The 10290-nt window shown below is 36.2% G+C and overlaps 1 pseudogene; it reads right to left on the minus strand.

Annotated features, from left to right (window-relative positions):
- The window catches only part of LOC107667987 (nephrocystin-4-like), a 173342-nt pseudogene that overhangs the window by 157709 nt on the left and 5343 nt on the right, over window positions 1-10290 (minus strand).

Consider the following 10290-nt stretch of genomic DNA (forward strand, 5'->3'; position numbering starts at 1 on the left):
TATATTCTAATATGCTTATTGTCACGGTGCATAGGAGGGAAACAAGGAGACGACGTTCAAAACATGACTTTTAATAAACAAACCAAATGAAAAGGAACACTAAGGGAGCACAGGAGACACACATGGAATGACGTTTAAGACTCGACAAGAAAACATGAGGCAGACTACATATTTCTTCTAAACTTAATGAGGGACAGACAGGTGCAAGGAATCAACTAATAATGAGACAACGAGAACAGGAAACCAAACCAAATATGGGCATAAGGAAACACATGGGAGAACTAGAACTTGGGGAACAAAACACAAGAGACAGGAACACAGGCCTGACACTGCGTTCAAATCCTCCTGGGCCTCCCACGGCTCTCGGCCCCGCCCCCACTCGTCACACTAATTTTTACGTTTTTAAGCTTTCACTAATAGAAATGAAGCTGAAATACATTTTTAAAAGTATAAATATTAGAACAATTAAATTGTTAGATGAATTAGAAATATTGCTTTGGCAACTAACTGAAATAAAAATTAGTTAAAGCTTGAGAACTAAAATTGCTAAAACTAAGCAATTTTATATATATATATATATATATATATATATATATATATATATTCTAATATGCTTATTGTCACGGGGCCAAATGAAAAGGAACACTAACATAGGGAGTGCAGGAGACACACAATTGAATGACGATTAAGACTCGACAAGAAAACATGAGGCACACTACACATTTATACTAAACTAAACGAGGGATAGACAGGTGCGAGGAATCAACTAATAATGAGACAACGAGAACAGGAAACCAAACCAAATATGGGCATAAGGAAACACATGGGAGAACTAGAACTTGGGGAACAAAACACAAGAGACAGGAACACAGGCCTGACACTGCGTTCAAGTCCTCCTGGGACGTTCGTACTTACGAGCTGACAAGTCGTAATTACGACGTCAGGTGCGTTCAAGTCAGTTTAGTCGGCACAAGATGGTGGTGTACCTTCTTTTAATAAATTACAAGAAAATACAACAGGGTCTGCATTTTTTTTACTTGGATTTCATTAACTAGCTGCGTAACAAGAACATGACCAATTTAAGTTTATAGGACAACTAAACTATCAATTTAAACAAAAATTTACTGTCAACTACATCCATCGATTCCGCCATGTTTCTCATTGACACGCCCCCAACTCGGAAACTCGAGGCTTAAAGAAATTTTCGAGTTTCCCACTCGTAATAACGACTTTGTGATGGCGTTCATGTGCGTTCAACTCGTAAATATGATCTATCCGACATGACTTGAATGCACCATTATATGGTGTGCTCAGTTATTAATAATGGCTCTTATTATTGTCAATGTTGAAGACAGTTTTTGCTGCTTAATACAGAATTTTGTAAAAACCTGAATACATTTTTCAGGATTCTTTTATGAATAGAAAGTTCAATTAACAGTATTTCATTTACATTTTATATTTTTAACATTATAAATGTCTTTACTGTCAGTTTTGATCAATTTAATGTATCTTTACTGAATAAAAGTATTAATGAAGTCAATTTTATGTTTCTTGGCACCAAATCAACATATTACAATGATTTTTGAAGGATCATGTGACACTAAAGACTGGAGTAATTACTGCCAAAAATTCAGCTTTGCCATTACAGGAATACATTACTTTTTAAAATATAGTCAAATAGAAAACAGTTATTTTAAATTGTAATAACATATACATATACAATATCTCTGTTGGGTTTTTTCTGTATTGTTGATCAAATAAATGCAAAAAAAAAAACTTTGGTTGGCACATTAATAGTATATAAATAATACTAAAACAACACTGTCTGTCATAAATATGCATAAAATGTCAAATAACAATAATCTTCACAATCCCTTCTCTCCATCAAGAACTGCCCTGTTCTTCTTTAGGGTGCGAGTGCCTTTAAGGACCGGCTGATCTCAGGGATGATTGCTTCTCCATGAGCTGAAATATTGATCATTTCCTGGACGGCTGGTGAGCCACATATATAATTGAAATGAATCTCTAGGCTTGTGTCAGAACGAGTGGAAGAGTTAAAAGGGGTATTGAAACATCCGCGAGGCTCTTAGAGCCTGAGAACATGAATCACGCTGAAAGAGGGAGATCTGTGGACCTTGCGGTCCAGCTTATTGAACGCTGTGAAAGTTGAAGAGATGAAGCACCTGACACGGCACTGGCTGCATGCTTGCTGAGAGGCTCTCGTGGAGGAAACCAGACCGACCCAGAGGAATGAATGGACATCCCCGAATGCTATATCACACTGCATTTAAAATCACTTTTCTCTCTCAACTAATTACAGAATTTAATGAACTCCTGGCTATCCATTAAGGATTTCTAATTTAGAGTCCAGAATGTGGGCATAGCAAACTAAATAAGCACTAATAAGAGCTAAAAGTTCTCTACAGAGTGATGTCGCATGTCATAAAATGTTGTGCTAATTGGTTGAACAGATATGTCACCAGCTTATAAGATCAACTAAGTATAAATTTAGCCTTTAACTTTGTTTAAATGTTGTTTTAGGGTCAAAGCTTTTGGTGACCTAGTCGGCAGTTACTCACAAAGCTAACAAAAAGTTGAGAATAATACACACTTTAAAAAGGTTATTAAAGAGTAAATTATTTATGCAGCATGTTTTTAACATGAATTTACTCCACACAGTAATAAGCACAGGATTTTTCCCTATTCTAGTAATGAGAATTACATTATTTAATCATGTATTCATTTATTTATCTACTGGATTTCAATAATGAGAATTTAAGGGAAAATAATTATGCTCAATTGTCCTGATAAATTTATAACAAGGCTAAACATCTTAATGGTCCTAAAAGCAAGCTTAATTTTTTTTTTATGCAAAATATAATTTCTTATTCTTTTCTTTTGAATTAGGGTGGGGAAAAAAACATGTTATGCTGTACACAACTTATAAAAATACGAATAAATAAATACAAATAATAATAATTGTATCCACGAAGTAATAGGCATGAGCCTTGATATTCCAGTAATGAGAATTACATTATTTAATTATTTATTCATTTAGTTATTTATTTACGGCATTTCAGTAATAAGAATTTAGGGGTAAAAATGTGTTTAATTGTCCTGAAAATAATATCACGAGGCACAAAATCTTAATGGTCCTAATAACAGGCTTCATTTTGTTCATGCAAAATATTATTTCTTTTTTTTTTTTCTTTTGAATTAGGGATGAAATACGACCTGAACATTTATTTGTGATATTTCCCCATAAATCTATGGTTCTATAGTTTTCCCAACTCCCCACTGACACTGCCATTTTGCACTTTGCCCATCATATAGCCAGTGAGGAGAGACAGTTTAACATCACACAAGGGGAGTCAATGGAAAACGCCTGACTCTTCTGAACCACAGCCCAATAACGCTTCCACTCAACTGTGTGACAGCACTGCCCTCTACAGGCCGAAGAGCTTTATGGCTCCCATCACCAATAACCCATGTTCCCCAGACACAACCTGTGATTTATAGGGGTTTAAAGAGGCTGGACCTTTACAAACAGAGGCCTGGTGTGACACTCCAACATCCTTAGCAAAAGAAAATATCTGATTAGGTCTGCAACAAAAATCGAACTTAGGAGTCCTTTAAGAAACAAAGCATGATCTCATACCATAAGCCTGATAGTGATTCACAATAAACTACACTTCACCCAACAATCGGCTTTCTTTTCACCTAAATCAACACAGGCCTCAAATCTTTATTCCTTCAAACCAAAGGTCGCTGATCAAATTAGATCTATCGATTCCTACATCTCCACACAAAACATCAGTTTTGTCATAACACCCCTCCATTAGAGTTGGGCCAGAGGGAGAGTCCCGCTTTAATTCTATCTTCATTCCTCTATAATCACTCCCCCTGTTTGGAGTCTTTCTCTGAGGCGTATATTAAAACAGATCCATCATGTCTGACAGACCTTATGTGATCTCCCGGTCCCTCTTCTGTGCTGCTGCTGCTGCTCCTGGGGTTTCACAGAAGAGCAGACGTTTTATTCGGCTTCAACACTGACGACGGTGGAAATTAGCACATCACAATTCCATAAACAAGAACCTCTCACTCTGTGTTAGACGGCAGAAAATGAATTAGCCAGGCTAATTAGTGAATAACACTGGGGTTCAAGCAAGTTCAAAAATGAACTCTCGTCAAGCACAGAATGCAAGTAGCATTTGGCTTTGGGAAGTAAATAATCAAGTTACTGGATAGTGGTAGGTGTGTTAGTGAGGACTACAACATCATAAATGGTGCAAGTATAATTATGAGAATGATAGTCTGTCCCTTGCTGATGCAAGGGATTCAAAACAAAAGATATACATATAGTCTACTAAAGAAACACTGGCCATGAAATTAGCATCTCATAATAACTTCTGCCATATTAGAAGTTAATCTAGGTCTAAAGATTTTTCTCCCCAGATGTGGCAACACATTAACTACTGTTCAAAAGATTGGGGTTGGTAAGCTTTTTTTTACACTCACCAAGGCTACATTTATTTGATCAAAAATACAGTAAAAACAATAATACTGTAAAATATCATTACAATCAATTTACAGTTTAATTTAAACCCATGATGACAAAGCTGAATTTTCAGCAGCCTTTACTCCAATCTTCAGTGACACTTCAAAAATCATTCTAATTTGCTCATTTGGTGCTCAAAATACATTTCTTATTATTATCAGTGTTGAAAATAGTTGTGCTGCTTAATATTTTAGTGGAAACCTTTCAGGATTCTTTGATGAACAAAGTTGTTTCATAATGAATGAACTTTACACAGTTATTGAACTGGACTGAAGCAACACTGAACTGACTGGAGATAAATAATTATAATTGTCTTGCTACAGCTGTTTTATAGCAGAATTTTGGATTTGCCTCATATTTGAAGTTTGCATCACTGATTCTGTTACTTTCCTGTTTAATATTGTAAAGCTGCTTTGAAACCAATCTCTATTGTATAAAGCGCTATAATATAAAGGTGACTTGACTTTTGATCAATTTAATGCATTATTGCTGAATTAAAATCATACCGACCACACATTTTTGAAGGGCAATAGAAGGTCTGTAAAAGTCCTGGAAACTAATCAAATATTAAACGTCATGATAAATCATGGACATTTCTAGGGAATACATTTGTGTATTTGTGTATTACATATGTGTACTGTACTGTTGTGTACAGCAAATCTTTCTTTCAAAAAACAGAAATGTTTGATTTGTTAGCAAATTCTCAGATTTGAAGTCAGATTGTCAGATTGTTTCAATGAATCAGTCACAAAATGTTTGTGAACCAGTTAACAAAATGAATGATTCATTACCAAATCGGTTAGAATCAAAATAATTTTTAAAAAGCTTATGTAGCACAAATGACTGGAAAAGTCATTAAAATGCATTAAAACTGTGGGAGCCCTGAATGTAACCTTTTTAATAAAAAATAATGCAAAATACAGTTTTGTGGTGTGTAAATTCTCTCCATTTGCTTGGCACAAGCAGCTGCAGCAAAAATGCAATGCAACTGTGAACCGCAGATTAGACAACAAAAAAAAACCTAAATGGTTGACAGGAAGGCAAAAGGGAGACAATTTTCAGTACAATATGCAGAGCCACACAGCTGTTGGGAGAGAAATGGCAACATGTAATAAAACACAATGGCACAGCGAGTAGCTGGAAATGGAGCGTGCTGCAGACATTAACCGCGGTCTCCACGGTCTGTGACTCAGAGTGGACATTTTCAAGAACTTTTATTTCCACTTGGTGGATCTAAGAGCCCATAATGGGAGATTTAAGTGAATTACAGTGGTGCCAGGCATGCAGACAGAAGTGTGTGTGGTCTTCTGGACAGCTAGACAGTAAATTCACAGCCTCAGATGGGCCTTTATTGTGCTTGCTGAGAGAGGCCAGAACACGTCTATCATCTCCAATAAACTCTGCTGGGTTCGGTTTGTTTGTGCTGTGTGCTGCCAGCACTGACACTTCAAACCTGAGAGTTTCAGCAAAACTAAGAGGTTGAGCTGTAACAAAGATAAAAAAAAATGTGTGCACCCAGGGTCAGGGTGACTGCCATCATTACTGGAAAAAATGAAAAATAAATAGCCTCAATGGCATAATGGAAAGACTGGTTTTATTTATAAGTGCAATCAAAAATAACCACTCAAATAAGGCTGAATTAAACAGATTTTGAAGATTTTTTGGTGAGTGTTTCTGCAAGTTACATTGATACACCAGTAGGTGGCAACAAGTGACTGTCATCAGTGAGTCATTCCCTCAAACTCTTCCTTCCAAACCACTGATTTATTCAGAAACTAACAAACAGGGTTATTATCGATAACTAAAACTAAAACCATAAAACACAATTTCATTACTTGAAATAAAATAAACGTTAAGTGAAATAAAATAAAAAAAACTTTTAGCTAGTTGCAAAGGCAAAATTTCTTATTTTTTGTTAAAGTTGAAGTACTGAAATAAGAAAAAAATACAATTTTATAAAACTTACACATTTAAATAAATAAATAATGACAAAACACAACAAAATTACTAAAAATTAAATGAAAAGAAAATATAAATATAAAATCTAATTCAAAATAATAACAATATATAATAGTATATGAATACTAAAATAGCATTGCTACAAGTGACTGTTCTCGTCAGCAGATTCGCTGATGGACACCGGCATAAAAAAAATATACATTTTATATTTTAAAAAGTTTTATATATATATATTAGTTTTTGTATATTATATAGCATATTTTAAAAACTTTTTAAAATATAAAATGAATGTTTATTTGCAACAGTTATGTTAACAACAATAAAAAGATATTTATGACAGTAAAACAGGGACATCTGCTGACAGAAAACGTGCTGCGTTGTCACGGGAACATGCCAGCTGAAGATAATGAGGAAATTACATCGCTCGCTTTGCGAAGGTCATTCCAAAAGACTACATAATGGCACGCACGTGCCCTGCTCACTCCAAAGTCCCCACTCCAAGGGCATAGGGATGATCACTTCCATTTGGAATTTACCCCGTGAACCGTTCGGTACCGATACTCGTATCGGCATATCCAGTGTTCAAACTACACCGTGGATTTTGGGGGAGCCCACTTGTTTTTTTTTATAACGGGGGGCTTCGTGCGCTTGCGCACGGGCTTACAATGACTTACAAAGATACATAACAGCTACAAGTGTATGCACTACTTGCTTTATGCAAGCACTATATAGGATAAATCACTATACAGGATTGACCCTATTATACTTTATCGACATGAATTGATAGGTGAAACAACAAACAGCCACCCACAAATAGTATATAAACAAAGCATCAGGCTGTCTGAGTTCATATGAACAACGGTTAAAGTTACTCGTCGTCAGGCTACAGAAGAATACTATAATTCCTCCGTTCAATTAGGCCTAAGACATCGAGAGTCACGAAGACCGATAACAACACAGCCACAACACAACTGCGAATAACATGCCTTACCTTAACACAGAATCGACCACAGAGTCCAACGTTTATATTTTTTTCTACGAATCTTTGAGTTAACATGTACTAAACATGAGTGGAATTTGCACCGCAGCGCCCCCACACCTTGATGCTCATGACAAGAATAGCATAGCACTTTTTTTTAAACTAAATTTCAACATCGTGATAATACCATATACCGTGATAAAAGCATTGGCAATTAATCGCAACATGAGAATTTGATACCGGCATATCCCTAGCCACAACACATAATTGCGAATAACATGCCTTACCTTAACACAGAATCGACCACAGAGTCCAACCTTTATATTTTTTCTACGAATCTTTGAGTTAACGTACTAAACATGAGTGGAATTTGCACCACAGCGCCCCCCACACCTTGATGCTCATGACAAGAATAGCATAACATAACATAGTTATCTTTATCTTTATCGCCGTCATGCATGAATGAATTATATTTTTGCAATTTTACACATAATAATCCACGATGATCACATTACACAAAACTGAAATTGCACGTCAAAATAACACATTGTCAATATTTTTTGAGACCCCCCAAAATTTCACAAATCACGTTTTCAGGGGAGCCCATGTCTGATTAAGGGGAGCCGAGCTCCCCCGTAGTTCGCACCCTGGGCATATCCCTAGTTTATATGAGTCACTGAATCATTTACTCGACCAATTTGATTTCATTGGTGGGGTCAAAACAGGAAAATAAATTTTGTCTGAACAAGGTTATTGAACAGTTGTGAAAAGGAATGATTAATGCTTCATTTTTTGTTGAGAATTGTGATTAAATGTGTCATGGATGTAAAGCAGTCTAGTTAGCTAATATATGAGGATTTACTGTAATTGCGAGAATGACTTGTGTATATATTTTTATACTTTACACATTTTTCTAATATCTATTTTTGTTTTTGTAATATATATTATGTATTATTATATATTATATATTTTATCACATTTGCTGTGGAAAAGGGCAGGGCAGGTAAACTAAACTGGTCCAGCAAAAAAAAAAAAAAAAAAAAAAATTACTACAAGTATTTTATATGTGAAAACACCTAAGAAAATATTATAATCACAGCCCACCTTTGCTGTGATAGACGTACAGACCTGTTTCTGTAAATACTCCCTCTACAGAGTGGGACAACAAGACCAACACAGGACAAAAGCTGGACAGGGCCTAAGAGCAGATTCCTTCTCAACAAGCATACTGAGAGTCATGTGTTGTACAGCTTTATTGTCCAGATGCTCAGCTCGAGCTACTGTAATTCTGCAATCCATTTTGAGTTGTCACTTTAAAGAGGTCACCTCTCTACATGGAACAGGGCATGAAGAGAAGACTTCTGAATGGATAACATCCTTAGTCAAGCATGAAAAGGTGTTGCATCATGAAAATAACACTAAATATCATCAGTCAGTGAGAAATGAGTCACCCTACCTCATTGAAGAGCACTCGACCGCTCTGACCCTGCATGCCACTGACAGAGTGTGAGCTGCTCTTCCATGTGCGCCCGAAGAAGTGCTGGTGACCCGAGTCAAACAGGGTCACGCGCAGTTGATACTGGAGTGATGCCGGTGAGAAAAAAGAAAACAAAAACATCTCTGTAATCAAGGGCATGTACATTTTTTAACAATAATTCGTCCAATTAAAAATGTTTTTGGGTTGGCATAAGATTTCAAGCAGTGACAGTGTACTGCAGTGTCACACAATATAATTAATCTAAAACTAAACATTCTACAATTTTTATTACCTCATATTAATCGCCTTTCAACTTTACACACACACACACACACACACACACGCGCACATATATACTGTATATATATTAGGGGTGTAACGATTCACTCGTTTTATCGATGCATCGATTACAAACCCTGACGATGCATATGCATCCATCTTGAAACATGACTTTTGAATCGTGAATCGCCGATTTCGGACAGTAATCGATTTAAAACGCTAAGAATCGAATGAATCGCGATTTATATAGCGATTCAATGCTTTCAAAATATATACACATTAAATTGCTACAAGCAGGAATTAATGGAGACCTTGAACAGTGTTCGTGCCCTCACGTCTCTCCTTCACGCGCTGCACTATTTACCGCCTGTGACTGTCACAGGATTGCGTTCGCGCTCCGTTCGTCTCACTGACACATTTTTTGAGCAGCTGATGTGTGATCTCTCCTTAGTACTCGTGGCCAGTAATGCTAAAGTGAAGTAGTTTTACTTTTCTGTAGTTTTTCAGTGGCTCTCGGTCATACCGACGACATTACCTGAGCAGTCGAAAGCTGCGTATTTATTGCATGGAGGGAGCAAAAATGTACTTGTCTAAAGCATACGCACAGTTCCATGATAAATGTGTTTTAACAATGTTGTTGAACCGAATGTACGAAGGAAACTGTTAAAATAACCACAGCATTAACAACAACCTTGAAATAAGAGCGCGAGGTTTATCTGATAATCAGATGCATGGAAGTAGCGTTCCTTGCTATAGCAAACAGACATTGGGCACGTTTTCTTTCAGAATCATCATTCGCTGATGGAGAGGAAAAGTTAAATACCATAGCATTTTATTTTATGAAAATTAGATAAAGAAGTTTTCGCACTGAAAGAGAATTGATCTCGCCCTCATAGAACTTAAGACGTGCCAGGCTATATCTGCAGCTAATCTGAATAAAAAGCAGAATGAACTGATGAAACGTTAAGACAATAAACACAATAAATAAATAAAATGTATGAATGATGCATTGATTGACATATCATTTATTACAGTACA

Source organism: Sinocyclocheilus anshuiensis, unplaced genomic scaffold (assembly GCF_001515605.1).
Source record: "Sinocyclocheilus anshuiensis isolate Anshui unplaced genomic scaffold, SAMN03320099.WGS_v1.1 scaffold1024, whole genome shotgun sequence".
In the NCBI taxonomy this organism is placed as follows: Eukaryota; Metazoa; Chordata; class Actinopteri; order Cypriniformes; family Cyprinidae; genus Sinocyclocheilus; species Sinocyclocheilus anshuiensis.